Source organism: Schistocerca serialis, chromosome 9 (genome assembly GCF_023864345.2).
Source record: "Schistocerca serialis cubense isolate TAMUIC-IGC-003099 chromosome 9, iqSchSeri2.2, whole genome shotgun sequence".
Classification (NCBI taxonomy): Eukaryota; Metazoa; Arthropoda; class Insecta; order Orthoptera; family Acrididae; genus Schistocerca; species Schistocerca serialis.
In genome coordinates this window covers 255,148,904-255,164,703 of record NC_064646.1, presented here as the reverse complement: position 1 = coordinate 255,164,703, position 15,800 = coordinate 255,148,904, and the positions used below count along the sequence as shown (strand labels likewise).

Here is a 15,800-nt window from a genome sequence, read left to right as displayed (position 1 = left end):
GTTGAGGACCTAGTTGAATGGGAAATAGAGACTTCAAAGTTTGAAAAGTCGACAATAGCCGCACAGTGCCGTGCTGACTCCATGGCATTCCAGACCGCATCCACCTGGCACCGTGTGGCCATTATTATCATTATATGCTACTTGTGCTCTTTACACATGGTATTTCAGACGGCTCCACTGATAGGATTTATGCAAGCTGCGGAGCGTTGAAACACCAAGTTCGAGATCTTCATATTCTCTCGCTCGCTACGCGCCAACTGTTAGTCCGGCACTAAAAATGAACAGGGCCTTTCTGTAGCAAATTTAGTGTAGTTAAATTTTGTACCGGAATACGATTTCGCTGGAGGCCACGGTTTTCGAATTACTCAAGAAAAATGCGTTAAGGTCGCTTTCTGAATTTCTGTAGGTTTTCCTTCAATCTACATCTACATCTACTTGATTACTCTGCTATTTACAATAAAGTGCTTGGCAGAGGGTACAATGAACCACCTTCAAGCTGTCTCTCTACGGTTCTCTCTCGAACGGTGCACGGGAAGAACGAGCACCTAAATTTTTATGTGCTTGCTCTGACTTCTCTTACTTTATCGTGATGATCATTTCTCCCTATGCAGGTGGGTGCGAACAGAATGTTTTCGCAATCGGAGGAGAAAACTGCTGATTGAAATTTCATGAGAAGATTCCGTCGAAACGATAAACGCTTTTGTTTTAATGATTGCCACTCCAATTCACGCATCATGTTTATAGCACTATCTCCCCTATTTCGGGATAATACAAAACGATGTCCTTCCCGATAGCTAAATTTTCAGCGTGACGGACTGCCGTCCTAAGTGGCCCGGGTTCGATTCCCGGTTGGGTTGGGGATTTTCTCCGCTCAGATACTGGTTGTTGTGTTGTCTTCATCATCATTTCATCCCCATCCGGCGCGCAGATTGCCCAATGTGGCGTCGAATGTAATAAGACCTGCACCAAGGCAGCCGGACCTGCCCCGTAAGGGGCCTCCCGGCCAATGACGCCAAACGCTCATTTCCATTTTTCCGTACAAAACGATCCGCCCTTCTTTCGAACAATTCGAAAACTACGGTCTAACAAACACGTATCCCTGTAAAAAATTTCTCTAGATAAAATTTCTTCCCAAAAGGTCATGTTCATTTTATAGGGCTGATAGTTTGCGCAAAGTGAGCAAGAGAACACGAAAATCTTGCACGTGGTATTTGAAGGCATTGCTGGTTGCTTAAAACCCATTGGCAGGGGCAGCTCGATCAGCTTTTGTCCATTCACATGAGCGTACTAAAGATGTCAATATTTGACACCAAGTCTAGGGAACCGCGATCCCCGTTGTTATAATGAATGAACAGATACAGTCTCGATTACTATTTCTTTTATTAATTCCTGGCAACGGCCTTGCCGCAGCGGCTACACCGGTTCCCATGAGACCACCGAAGTTAAGCGCTGTCGGGCGTGGTCGGCACTTGGATGGGTGACGATCCAGGCCGCCATGCGCTGTTGCCATTTTTCGGGGTGCACTCAGCTTCTTGATGCCAATTGAGGAGCTACTCGACCGAATAGTAGCGGCTTTGGTCAAGAATGCCATCATACCGTCCGGGAGAGCGGTGTGCTGACCCCACGCCCCTCCTATCCGAATCCTTACTGAGGATGACATGGCGGTCGGATGGTCCCGGTAGGCCACTCGTGGTCTGAAGACGGAGTGCTTTTTTTTTTATTAATTCCCAGCAGATCGTCTTCAGCGAGGAGCAGTTTGTCAACAGTTGACAGGATCTTGCATCGCTGACATGATAATCTGCTAGGCAAATCGAAACCTGTAAATATTAGCAAGGAAAATAGTAATGCACGCGATGTTTCAAAAAATGTTCAAATGCGTGTGAAATCTTATGGGACTTCACTGCTGAGGTCATCAATCCCTAAGCTTACACACTACTTAACCTAAATTATCCTAAGCACAATCACACACACCCATGCCCGAGGGAGGACTCGAACCTCCGCCGGGACCAGTCGCACAGTCCATAACTGCAGCGCCTTAGACCGCTCGGCTAATCCCGCGTGGACACGCGGTGTTTATTCATTCATTATGATTATTTAGCTATAAGTGATACCTGGAAGGCAGTAATGTGTGAATGAAATGTATGGAAGAAATGCACAACTATGTAGATGACAAGGTCTCTTACCCTGACCCACTACAGTACGTGTTCAGTTTCCAGGGCGCTACAGTGTCTCCACAAAACCTCAGTACAGTGGAAGAACTTTGAGCTCCACATGTGAGGAAGAACCCGTAACATGGCACGACGGCAAAGACGGTGCGAAGGAACACGTGTCACCAGTCATTTGCAACGACGCGGTCAAAAGCAGGTGATTACGGGTTGGAGCGAGCGTCGTGTCGCAACGTGGATGGCTGCCGGCTTGCATCACAGCCCCACATGAGCCGGCTGGTACGCACGTCCGTTACATCAAACTGCCCACGGCTGTCCTATCCTGCTGCGCGCGGGTTGTCAGGTGCGGCTCGGGTTCTCGGCTTCGCTCCCCGCCTGCAGAAGAGGCGCCGTCATCGTGACCTCGCTCACATTCTCGGATGCGGCCGCTCTTCACTTCTGTCGTGTTACGAACTCGTCCCGAGCGTGGGAAAGGCGACGATTACACCATACGCTGCAGTACATCACGACTGCGAGCTGAACGGCCAGAAGAAAGAAGCCTTTCCTTGTGTTAATATGTCTCATCGATGTTGGCTGCCGATCTCTGCCAATACTTCACCCACAGAGTCACGACAAAACGTCGGTTTCTACTTTACTGGAACCTGTACAAGCTCTTCTACGAAAGTTCTCTTGAGACCTAGTAGTGTACTTCTTTTCGATGCCCATGCTCGTGTGGGAACATAATATTACGCAATACCTTGAGGGAAGTTTAAAATTTGCAAGTAATTTATGCAATTTGCGCATAAATTAAACAGACAGTACTTTTTTTTTGGAGGTCATCAGTACCATGACTGGTTTTATGCAACCTGCCACGAATTTCTCTCATGTGCTAGCCTCTTCATCTCTGAGTACCACTTGCAAGCTACGTTCTCAATTAGCAGTTCGATGTACTCGAATATCTGTCTTTCCCTAGAGTTTTTACCTTCAACTGCTCCCTCTCGAGCAGTCGAAATTATTACCTCATATTTAAACGCACGTCCTTTCATTCTTCCCTTCTTCTTGTAATAGGTCAGGTACATACTAGACTAACGAACGACATCGAACCGTTTCGCTAATCCAAATTTGCTTTGTACGTACGTGCGGCAAATCGGAGTCAACGAAGTGGTTGCACATAGTTGCAGTTCGGACTGCCAGCGGCTTATTGGGAACAACTTCATAGTGTGAACGCCGAGAAGAATGTGCGTTGGTTTAGTAGTTGACAGTTATACACATATTGGTCTGAGAATATTGACGTGTTGAGTGGAATATCGAGACAGCATTACAGCTGATAGTTGTACCGTGAACGTTCAAAGGGCCCTATGAACTGCGACTGTAAAGCCAATTGAAAAAATAGGCACTTGGAGGGAAAATAGTGAGCACAGTGTGAAAAAGAACATCGAATCTTTACGGATATCTTTTTACTGCAAGTACAGCTTTCTTATAAGAGGTGTAACCTTTGGAAATATTATGGCTTACACAATTCAATAACAGTTCTAAATCTGTAGCTCTCTTTAGCAAAAATTATGAAATAGCCCATTTCGTTAAATCAGCTATAAGGTGAGACGTTGATTCTGTCGTGGTTGCTCCCGTCTTGTCATTTTTATAAAGTAGCACTTTCAGTAACAGTTTCACCTTGAAGCGCAAATTAACCTATCATGGATGGAGAAAAGACGACATAAAAGCACACTAGCACTGCAAAAAGGGCATTTTTGGCCAAGAGAAATCTGCTAGTATCAAACGTATGTCTTAATTTGAGAAAGAAGTTTCCATGAACGTGCGTTTAGAGCACAGCATAAGATGGCAGTGAATCATGGATAGTGGGAAAACCGGAAAAGAAAAGAATTGAAGCATTTGAGATGTGAGCTACAGACGAAAATTAGGTGGCAGTATAATGTAAGAAATGAGGAGGTTCCCAGCAAAATCAGCGAGGAAAGGAAAATGTGGAAACGATGAAAATAAAAAGAGACAGGATGAGAGAACACTTGTTCAGACATTAGGGAATAACTTCCATAGTACTAAAGTGAGCTGTAGAAGGTAAAAACTGTAGAAGACAGAGATTGGACTAGATGCATCAAATAACTGAGGACGTAGATTGTAAGCGCCACTCTGACATGAAAAGAATTCCATAGGAGAAGAATTCCAGGTGGCCCGCATCAAACCAATCCGAAGACTGGTAACTCAAAGAAAAACTGTCATACAGTAATAGGTGACAGAGGATTTCATACTCGTGCAAAGAGTCTGGGTTTCTTGTGTAGAGGTAGTAAGTAAAGTTCATGAAGAATTGTGTTATCTCCACGAATGTCACAAAATACCCGCCTACACTACGCTTGCGCTTCATCATTTCGAGTATTGCTGCGCGGTAAGGAATACTTACCACTTAGGATTGACGGAGGACATCGAAGAAGTTAAAATAAATGTAGCTCCTTTTTTATTAGGGTAATAAATGCCACGGACGTGAAAAGCGAATCGGGGTGACCACCATTGAAACGACGGTGATTTCGTTACGTTGAGATCTTTTCACGAAATTGCAACCATCAGCTTTCTCCAGCGAATGGCAAAACATTTTGGTGAGTCTCACCTACATATAATGAAAAGATCGTCGTAATAAAATAAATCAGAGCTCGGAGGATCTGTTAAACATTTGAGAGTGAACTACAGAATAAATACTTAGATGAATGCGAGTTTTCATAGCGTTTCTGTAAACAGTCACAGATTTCACAAGAACCATGCGTGCTGAAGGGAGCTATCTCTTTTCTTAAATGAGATGAATACAGGGTGATTCAAAAATGCATGTAAATATTTCAAGGGTGTATTTGTGAGGTAAATATAAGACAAAAATGTTCTATACAATTTTTTCCATACTTGGCTTATTACAGAGTTATGAACAAAACAGGATAATACATTCAATACAACGTAAGGTATTTAATTCCCAGAGTTCACAGTTTAATTACAGTGCATTTGGACTAACAACGCAAACTGATAAATAAACGTGACGTAACAAACTGAAACAATTCCTCGCGAACACTGTATTAATTTAGGTCCTGTTGATTGAACTACAGCAATGCACAATAACTAAGGAAAATTGAAGCATTTTACAGACTGTACTGTACTGTACTGTATTTGCACAAATCTTAATGCAATGCATGTTCAAAATGCTGTCCCTGAACTTGCAGACAGACCCGTGCTCGTCGCATCAATGATCTCTGCACATTACACAGTCCGTTCAACTCTCCACGAATAATTTCACAACCACCTTCAATTCTTTGTTGTAGCACTTCTCTGTTCGGTACTGCAGAAGAATACACCAATGTCTTTAGTCGGCCCCATAAATAAAAGTCTAAAGGGTTCAGGTCAGGTGATCTGGCTGGCCAAGCAATTGGTCCTCCGCGACCTATCCATCGATGTGGATACGCAGAATTGAGGTACGCCCTTACGTTGCGGCTGTAATGGGCGGGAGCACCATCGTGCATAAACCACATGGTGGCTCGTGTTGCAAGAGGGACATCCTATAACAATCCAGGCAAGTCTCCCTCCAAAAATTCGCAGTACGCGTGCCCATTCAGCCTTGGAGGCAGAACATGAGGTCCGAGTAAGTAATTCCCCACAATACCACACCAAATGTTTATGGAGAATTGATGCTGATATCCACGCACAATTCTCGCGCCGGGATTCTCGACAGCCCACTGGTGCATATTATGCGAATTGATTACACCCGCACGAGTAAACATGGCCTCATCTGTGAATAATATCCGCCGAATGAACATTGGATCATTCAAATGACGCTCTTGTAACCACTGGCAGAATTGCTGACGGCGAGGATAGTCTTCAGGTGTCAATTCGTGCACTTTTTGCAGGTGAAATGGATGCAACTGTTGTCTCCGAAGCAGCCGCCATACAGTAGATTGTGGAAGTCGTACAGCTGCACTAATTTGTCTCGTACTGATAGATGGATCTTGGTCTACCAGGTCCAAAACATGTTCCTCGACGTTCACTGCATGCTCAAGTGGTCGACCTGAATGTGGCCCAGGACGAATGCCATACTCCCGCATACGTCTGTCCACAGATACAAACGTCTGATGACTTGGTAACCGTCTTCCTGGAAACAGCTCACTGTACCTTCGTCTTGCTGGAAGTGCATTTCCATCTGCTGCACCATACACAAGGTGCATATCAGCATACTCACTGTTTGAGTACATCATGTGCACGAAACCTTTAGCCTTCCGACGATGAATGAACGACAGGACGTACTTTTCCGTTACCAACAACATCAGCGCCATCTTCCGTACAGTAGGAGTAAACATCACGTGCAAACAAAAACAAACACTATTCATGCAGTTTCGAATCAACTGTTGAGAGATACGTATGTGAATTACGTACCAGAATATGGCATCCTGCTGCTTGCACTGCCGTCGTTTGTATACGGACATGACTTTCGTATTTAACGATAACTCTGGAATTAAACGTTTATGGAAAAACATTTATAGAACATTTTTGTCTTATATTTACCTCACAAATACACCCTTAAAATATTTACATGCATTTTTGAATCACCCTGTATATGAAGTTTATGTGAAGGTTGTATTTCGCTACATTTAAAAATCATTGCATTAATTTCTGAAATGTGTTACGTTGAGGGATAGGTTCGTAGCATTTTTGTTTTGCTAGTTGCTGTTCCGGTTGCTATGGGTTTATTTATCGATTGTCATTTTTATTTATAGTTCAACGTTACTATTTGAGTTTATACCTTCTCATTTTGTCATTTGGAGATAGTGACTGTAGCTCTGGACGCTAGATAATGGAGTGCCAAGTGGAGAGATCGGAACATTTCAAATAAATTGTTCCGTTCGAGTTCCATAAAGGAGTGAGAGCAGCGGATGCAGACTGATACATTTGCACCTTGTACAACGACAATGCCGTTATACAGAGGACGGAAAGAAAACTGTTTTCTCTTTTTATGGGAGATCGTTTTGACATTAGTAACTTTCCACTTTCTGCAAGAGATTCGGGATTTGACGAAGGTCTTTAAAACGCATTAAGCCACAATGATCCCTCGAGAACTGACGAATGTTATGAACTGTGGTCATTTCACCATCGTTCGACATTTGCATGCACGGGGAAGGCTCAAAAATCGGCTGTATGGGTGCCACACGCTCTAAGCAAAAATTAAATAAATCAGCGGTTGGCCATGTGTGCACTCTGCTGGTTCGTTATCGATTGGCTTGTGAACGATGCCGATTATTTATCGTTACTGGTCACGGGAAGTGATGCTGAGCCGAAATAGAGCAGCAACTTCCCATACAAAGACCTGCGCGCATACACAAAAGACGGTATTATGCACCTGGTGGAACAGTGACGGTGTGTTGTAGTACGAATTGCTTCCCCGAGGTGTAGCCATCACTGTTGGCGTATGTTGTCAACAACTGGGACTTTGCGGACGCAGTCGGCTGCGTCGACTGATGCTACTCCGCGAGCGCACCTACCTCTATCCACATGATCTTGCATCCTCAGATTTTCACCTTTTCCGATCTCTATCGAACAACCTTCAGAAACTTTCTTTCCTGATGAAAATGCACTACGAACTTAGTTCGACGAGTTGTTCACCTCAAAACCACGTGATTTCTACGGTGGCAGAATCGAAAAGTTAACCCAGCGCTGGCACACTGTTTGAATAATTTCAATAAGTGAAGGAGGATACATCATTAATGACTTATGTCTAGCTTATGTGTATCTGTTGTCTTTATGAAACTTACGGGAAAAGGCTATGAACTTATGCACCACCAAACGATGTGGTAAGGAGAAAATAGGTTTATGACATATAAGATCATATTTAGTGTGGTGTCGCGGAGGTTCCTCTTTTGACCTGCAGGCGTTGCGGTAACGTACCGTGCGAGGAAATCGTACAAGTGGAGCAGAGATGCGTGGGGAATAATTGTAGTGACGATATGATCCACAAATCTGGAACTCCACCGAATAATGAGCACTCCTTTTGTCACTGCGCTATTCGGTCGCTACTAACAGCGGCTCTACTTCTTGTCAAAATATTTATTTCCTTTCTTGTTTCATTTGTAGTCGATCATCAGAAGATCAAATAAAACTGATAAATGAGCAACAAAACTGAAACTTAACTCATTTGGCAGAATGCTTGTACACAGTCCAGTCACACTAATGTGACAACAGCCTTAGTACGACTTCCATGTGCAATAACCACTCACAGATTGCAGATGGCAGCACTAGTTTTGGAGGATACCTAAATCGTGTCGGGGGGGGGGGGGGGGGGGGGGATGTGGATAACAATTCATTTGTTGTCGTAATGCGGAAACAGAACGATTTACCTGACTTCCAAAACAGCATGATCATTGGAATTCGGCGCAAGGGTGGGGAAACGTGTATGGGCGAATAGACGTGGTACTGTTGAGCAGCTGACCGCCCAAATGAACCAAGTGGCTAGCAACAGTGTCTCCTCAGCGACCGTTGAGCAAACGTTGCAGTTAATGGGCGTCCGGAGCAGGCGCCTGTTGATGCACCCGTGCTCAATGTTGTCCGTCGGCGACGAAGACTGGAATTGGCACACCAGTACAGAATTTGGACGTCCACTGACTGGCGACAGATGACCTTTCAGATGGATCACGTTTAAAGCTCCCTCGGACAGATGGCCGTTGGCGTGCACGGCCCTGAAACAATCGTCAAAAGGGTCCAAACCAGAGAATAGAACATTATAGTGTGTGGGGTATGTCTCTGTGAGATTCTCTGGGTGGTCTCGTCTTCTGGGAGGCACAGCGAGTCAACACATGGAAGCATCTGTCCTTGGGAACTGTGTCAATTCCCACATGAAGTTTGATAAGAATGAGATTTACACTCTGCAGTGGTGTGTGCGCTGATATGAAACTTCCTGGCAGATTAAAACTGTGTGCCGGACCGAGACTCGAACTCGGGACCTTTGCCTTTCGCGGGCAAGTGCTCTAGCATCTGATCTACCCAAGCACGGCTCACGACCCATCCTCACAGCTTCTATTCTGCCCTACCTTACCCGCGAAAGACAGAGGTCCAGAGTTTGAGTCTTGGTCCGGCACAAAGTTTTAATCCGCCAGGAAGGTTCATATCAGTGCACACTCCGCTGCAGAGTGAAAATCTCATTCTGGAAACATCCCCCAGGCTGTGGCTAAGCCAAGTCTTCGCAATATCCTTTCTTCCAGAAGTGCTAGTTCTGCAAGATTCGCAGAAGAGCTTCTGTGAAGTTTGGAAGGCAGGAGACGAGGTACTGGAAGCTGTGGGGACGGGCCGTCAGTCGTGCTTGGGTAGCTCAGATGGTAGAGCACTTGTCCGCGAAAGGCAAAGTTTCGAGTCTTGGTTCGGGACACATTTGTAATGGCACCTATGAGCAGCACCATGGAACGAGTCGCACAGCACACACTGAGTTTACCGTACTCAACTGAGCACCGTAACTCCCCGGATTTAAGCCCAATCGAGATTCAGCGGGATCACCTCGATCAAGCTGTTCGCTCCATGTACCCACAGCTGAGAAACCAGGCGCAGGTGGCCACGGTATTGGAGAAGGCATGGATCGACACCCCCGTCTGAACCTTCCAGAGCCGCACTGAGTGTCTTCCCGCACGTATCGCAGCGATCCGCCCTGCAAGAACTGTTTACTCAGCCTTTTCACAGATCGCCGCATTTATGTAACTGGGCAGTGTATTATGGTCTTTCATACACTATTATAATGGTATTTAGCAGTTTCGTTCCTGACCTGAGCTCTCTTGTTTAGAATCCTGTTTAAGTTGGTTTTTACTGATGACTTTTATCTGTCTTGTATTGATTCTTCTTTTTGAACTTCCAATTTCCTTATTTTAGGCAAAATGCATAAATACGTTGCGCCAATTGATTTTACGACCATTTCATTTAGTGATAATTAATCACTGTTACTGTTATTATAGCCGCGCGGGATTAGCCGAGCGTTCTAAGGCGCTGCAGTCACAGACTTTACGGCTGGTCCCGGCGGAGGTTCGAGGCCTCCCTCGGGCATGGGTGTCTGTGTTTGTCCTTAGGATAATTTAGGTTAAGTAAAGCTTAGGGACTGATGACCTTAGCAGATAAGTCCCATTAGATTTCACACACATTTGAACATTTTTGAACTGTTAATATAACTCTTATTGAAACACAAATATTTAATTAATTACTACAATGAAAAAAAGTCGTTGAAAAGAAATGTATTAATCAGAGACTATTGCATAAATAAAAATGGATCGGAAGGCAGCAGCAGATAAAAATACTTCCTCCATGGGATAAATGGTTCAAATGGCTCTGAGCACTATGGGACTTAACTTCTGAGGTCATCAGTCCCCTGGAGCTTAGAACTACTTAAACCTAACTAACCTAAGGACATCACACACATCCATGCCCGAGGCAGGATTCGAACCTGCGACCGTAGCGGTCAAGCGGTTTCAAACAGAAGCGCTTAGAACCGCACGGCCACACCGGCCGGCTTCATGGGATAAATATCATAAATAACGCTTTTTGTCCACCACAATGTTTACGTAACAGTAACATACTGGTGTTGTCAACCCTAGCAACGGTTGCGTGCGCTAACACTAATAATGTTGCATTAATGCACCTGTACCGCTCGCCTTCTAAACTGAGCTGTCTAACGGGCCGTAGTGAAGGACGTTCCTCCTAGTTAAGAGATGAGTTTTTCTGGAGCTGGAATTTTCCACGCGTATGCGCCGAACCCTCAGAGGTCGTCATTAGCGCCTTCTTCTCAAGGCTGCTGACCTCACAAGGGGGCAGCTTCCAGAGACAGTCGAGCGCGTCACTCTCTCGATCGCCCGCAAGACTCGTTTAGCCGCCAACGGCGCGATCTCGCGTGTCGCCGCAGTTCGCCCGCCTCTTGTGGTCTCTGGGGCAGCGGCGAAGGCCGCCGTGGCAAGGTCTAGGGAAAGCGGCCGGCCTTGTCACAGCGAAGCGCAGTGCGATGCCGCCTCCGTGCTCCTCTTCGATAACGTGACGGGCGCTGTAAATTACGTGGTCAGCTGAAAGGGAGGAAGGTGCAGTTACAATGAAAGGACTGTTGCAATTTTGATAAATACACTACTGGCCATTAAAATTGCTACACCACGAAGATGACGTGCTACAGACGCGAAATTTAACCGACAGGAAGGAGATGCTGTTCAGAGCATTCTCACAAGGTTGGCGCCGGTGGCGACAACTACAACGTGCTGACATGAGGAAAGTTTCCAACCGATTTCTCATACACACACAGCAGTTGACCGGCGTTGCCTGATGAAACGTTGTTGTGATGCCTCGTGTAAGGAGGAGAAATGCGTACCATCACGTTTCCGACTTTGATAAAGGTCGGATTGTAGCCTATCGCGATTGCGGTTTATCGTATCGCGACATTGCTGCTCGCGTTGATCGAGATCCAATGACCGTTAGCAGAATATGGAATCGGTGCGTTCAGGAGGGTTCGAAGACGTTTGCAGCAGCATGGACTATCAGCTCGGAGACCATGGCTGCGGTTACCCTAGACGCAGCATCATAGACAGGAGCGCCTGCCATGGTGTACTCAACGACGAACCTGGATGCACGAATGGCAAAACGTCATTTTTTCTGATGAATCCAGGTTCTATTAGCAGCATCATGATGGTAGCACCCGTTTTTGGCAACATCGCGGTGAAGGCACATTGTAAGCGTGTATTCGTCATCACCATACTGGGGTATCACCCGGCGTGATGGTATGGGGTGCCATTGGTTACACGTCTCGGTCACTTCTTGTTCGTATTGACGGCACTTCTAACAGTGGACGTTACATTTCAGATGTGTTACGACCCGTGGCTCTACCCTTCATTCGATCCCTGCGAAACCCAAAATTTCAGCAGGATTATGCGCTACCGCATATTGCAGGTCCTGCACGGGCCTTTCTTGATACAGAAAATGTTCGACTGCTGCCCTGGACAGCACATTCTCCAGATCTCTCACCAATTCAAAGCGTCTGATCAATGGTGACCTAGCAACTGGTTTGTCACAATACGCCAGTCACTACTCTTGATGAACTGTGGTATCGTGCTGAAGCTGCATGGGCAGCTGTACCTGTACACGCCATCCAAGCTCTGTTTGACTCAATGCCCAGGCGTATCAAGGCCGTTATTACGGCCAGAGGTGGTTGTTCTCGGTACTGATTTCTCAGCATCTATGCACGCAAGTTGCGTGAAAATGTAATAAGATGTCAGTTCTAGTATAATATATTTGTCCAATGAATACCCCTATATCATCTGCATTTCTTCTTGGTGTAGCAATTTTAATGGCCAGTAGTGTACTTCATAGCTACGAAATCCAGTAAGAGATAATGGGGCATTATCAATTAGAGGAATGTGCGCTGGTTTTAAGTTTCCCGGATGAAAGATGTGTGCCCGACCGGGTTATGAACCCTGAACCTTTCCTTTCGCGGACAAATGGCCTAAAGACTGAGCTATCCACGGAGAGCTGAAACTCTGCTGCAGAATGATAATTCAGCGTGGAAACAGTCCTATATTTCTGTGTCTACGCAAATTCCTGCACCACTCGCATGTCCTGCAAGGTATGCGGGAGAACGCCTATGAAGTTTGGAATTCAGCGGAAAGGAATTGGAGGAAGTAAAGCTTTAAGAGCACATAGTGACTCACGCCTGGGTGGCTGCGTAGGGAGAGCATTTGTTCACAAGTAGCAAAATTTCAGGGGTCAAACGCCTGTCTGGTAGACAAATATCTACATTCATCGTAATACTCCATGACAAAATTAATAGGTAATGCGGAGTATTTTTTCAGCTTGCTATTGGATTAAATACAACCAGAAGAAAAACAGTAGTGATAAAATAGCATGCTATTTAACAATAACGATTACGATAATCATAATAGTATTAATGACACCAATAAAAAATTGTTATTGTAACTGTAAACACAGCAAATAATTTCACTACCAAGAATTTCGTATTTTATCAGTAGTCTGACACTTACCAAGCGCCTAGGAGGACGAAGGAGAGGAGATCTCAGTAAAGCGGCTTTTTGTAGCTGGCAGATGGTTTCCAGGTGCCCAATAAGATCTTTAGGGACTGCCCTCAGTGTGCAAAGAAGTACTGGGATTACTTTCATTGATTTACGTCAGAGTTGCAGTAGCTAGATTTCGAAATGCTCGTATGGGCCACGATTTTCAAGGGGTTTCTCGTCGATTCCTCTACTACCTGGGATGGCCATATCAGTGATCCCCACCTTCTGTTTTACCATAATTGTGAACTCTAGTATATTGTTTTACATCATTCGGAAATCTAACAGTAATTTAGCATATTAGTTTTCGACAACGTCTTCTTTTTCTTCGTCTTCTTTTTCTTCTTCTTCTTCTTATTATTATTAATAATTTTACTAGAATCTAAGCCCCACCAATCTAATCTATCCTGTGCGAATGGATTACCTGCGTAGTTTATAAACTATGTAAATAAATTTCTGATTACTCACACAGCTACTCTGAAAACTTCCTTTTTAGTTATTAGTCTTCTGCCTGCTTTGATGCGGCACACCACGATTCCTTTCCTGTGCCAACCTCTTCATCTCAGAGTAGCAGTTGCAATCTATGGCCTCAATCATTTGCTGCATATATTCCGATACCTACCTTTCTCTTCAGTTATTAACCTCTACACCTCAAGCTAGTACCACAGAAGTTATTTCCTCACTTATTAACGATGTCCTACCATACTGTCGCTTATTCTTGTCAGTTTTCCATGTGTTTCCTTCCTCGTCGACTCTGCGGAGAATCTTCTCATTACTTACTTTATGAGTCCACCTAAGGCCGGCCGGTGTGGACGTGCGGTTCTAGGCGCTTCAGTCTGGAACCGCGTGACCGCTACGGCCGCAGGTTCGAATCCTGCCTCGGGCATTGATGTGTGTGATGTCCTTAGGTTAGTTAGGTTTAATTAGTTCTAAGTTCTAGGCGACTGATGACCTCAGAAGTTAAGTCGCATAGTGCTCAGAGCCATTTAGTCCACCTAAATTTCAACTGTCTTCTGTAGGGTGACATCTCAAATGCTTCGATTCTCTTCTGTTCCGGCTTCCCCACAATCGTTGATTCACTGCCGTGCAGTGCTGTGATCCAAAAGTACATTCTCAGAAACAAATTCCTCAGATTAACTCCGACGTTTTGTACTAATAAGATTTGTCTTTGCAAGGAATGCGATCTACTTTCTTGTTCACCAGTCCTGATCTTCACTTTCTCGTTCTTTTCATTTATGCTACTTTTCATCGCCTTCGTCTTTCTTCACGATACTCCCGATTCATTTTCTGTACTGACTGCTTTGTTCATTCCATTCAGCAGATCCTGTAATACTTGTTCACTTTCACTGAGGATAGTAACGTCATGAGCGAACCGTATCATTCATGAAACTTCCTGGCGGATTAAAACTGTGTGCCCGACCGAGACTCGAACTCGGGACCTTTGCCTTTCGCGGGCAAATGCTCTACCAACTGAGCTACCGAAGCACGACTCACGCCAGGTACTCACAGCTTTACTTCTGCCAGTACCTCGTCTCATTATATCCTTTCACGAGGAATTTTAATTCTACTCTTGAACCTCTTTCTTCCGTCATTGCCTCTTCAACGTACGGACTGAACAGTAGGGGCGAGAGAATACATCCCTGTCTTACACACTTTTTTACCCGAATACATCATTCTTGATTGTCCACTCTTATTATTCCCTCTTTGCTCATGTACATATTGCACATTAGCCGTCTTTCCCTAAGGCCTACCCCTATTTTTGTGAGAACTTCGAACAACTTGCTCCATTTGACATTGTCGAAAGGTTTTTCTGGTCGACAAATCCTACGAACGTGTCTTGATTTTTATTTACTATTGCTTCCATTAGCAATCGCAACTTCAGATTTGCCTCTCTGGTGCCTTTGCCTTTCCTAAAGCCAAACTGATCCTCACCTAACACATCCTCGATTTTTTTTCCATTCTTCTTAGATACATGAGCTGATTGTGCGGTAATTGTCGCACTTGCCAGCTCTTCGGAATATTTTTGCGAATGTCAGATGGTATATCGCCAGACTCCTAAATTCTACACACCAGCCTCATTAATCATTCTGTTGCCATTTCTCCCAGTGATTTTAGAAATTCTGGCGAAATGTTATCTATCACTACTGCTTTATTCGATTTTACATCTTTCAATGTTCCTTAAGATTCTGATTCTAGTACTGGATCGCGTAACTTCTATGTATCGACTCTTGTTTACTCTTTCATCACGTCATCAGACAAATCTGCCACATCACAGGGGCTTTCGATGTACTATTTCCATCTATCAGTTCTCTCCTCTGAATTTAAAAGCGCATTCTCAATGTTCCCACCCTTACTTTTTATTTCACCGTAGATCGTTTTGACTTTACTGTAGGCTGAATCAGTCTTTCCGACAATTATTTCCTATTCGCTTTCATCACATTTTTCATCCAACCATTTCGTCTTAGCATTCCTGCGCTTCCTATTATTTTGGTCCTAACGGGCTTGTATATTTTATTCTCGAATTTCCATGAACATTTTTGTACTTCCTTGTTTCATCTGTCAATTGAAGTATTTCTTCTGTTACCAATAGTTTCTTAACAGTTACTTA

The 15,800-nt window shown here is 44.6% G+C and overlaps 1 non-coding gene and 1 pseudogene across 1 annotated transcript; one reads left to right on the top strand and one right to left on the bottom strand.

The window, feature by feature from the left end:
• Positions 1-1,391: 1,391 nt before the first annotated feature.
• On the top strand, positions 1,392-1,509 carry LOC126420212 (5S ribosomal RNA; annotated as a pseudogene).
• A 13,094-nt stretch (positions 1,510-14,603) lies between these two features.
• On the bottom strand, positions 14,604-14,678 carry Trnas-cga (transfer RNA serine (anticodon CGA)). The gene has a single exon. It is a non-coding gene; the product is annotated as a tRNA-Ser (tRNA).
• Positions 14,679-15,800: the final 1,122 nt, after the last annotated feature.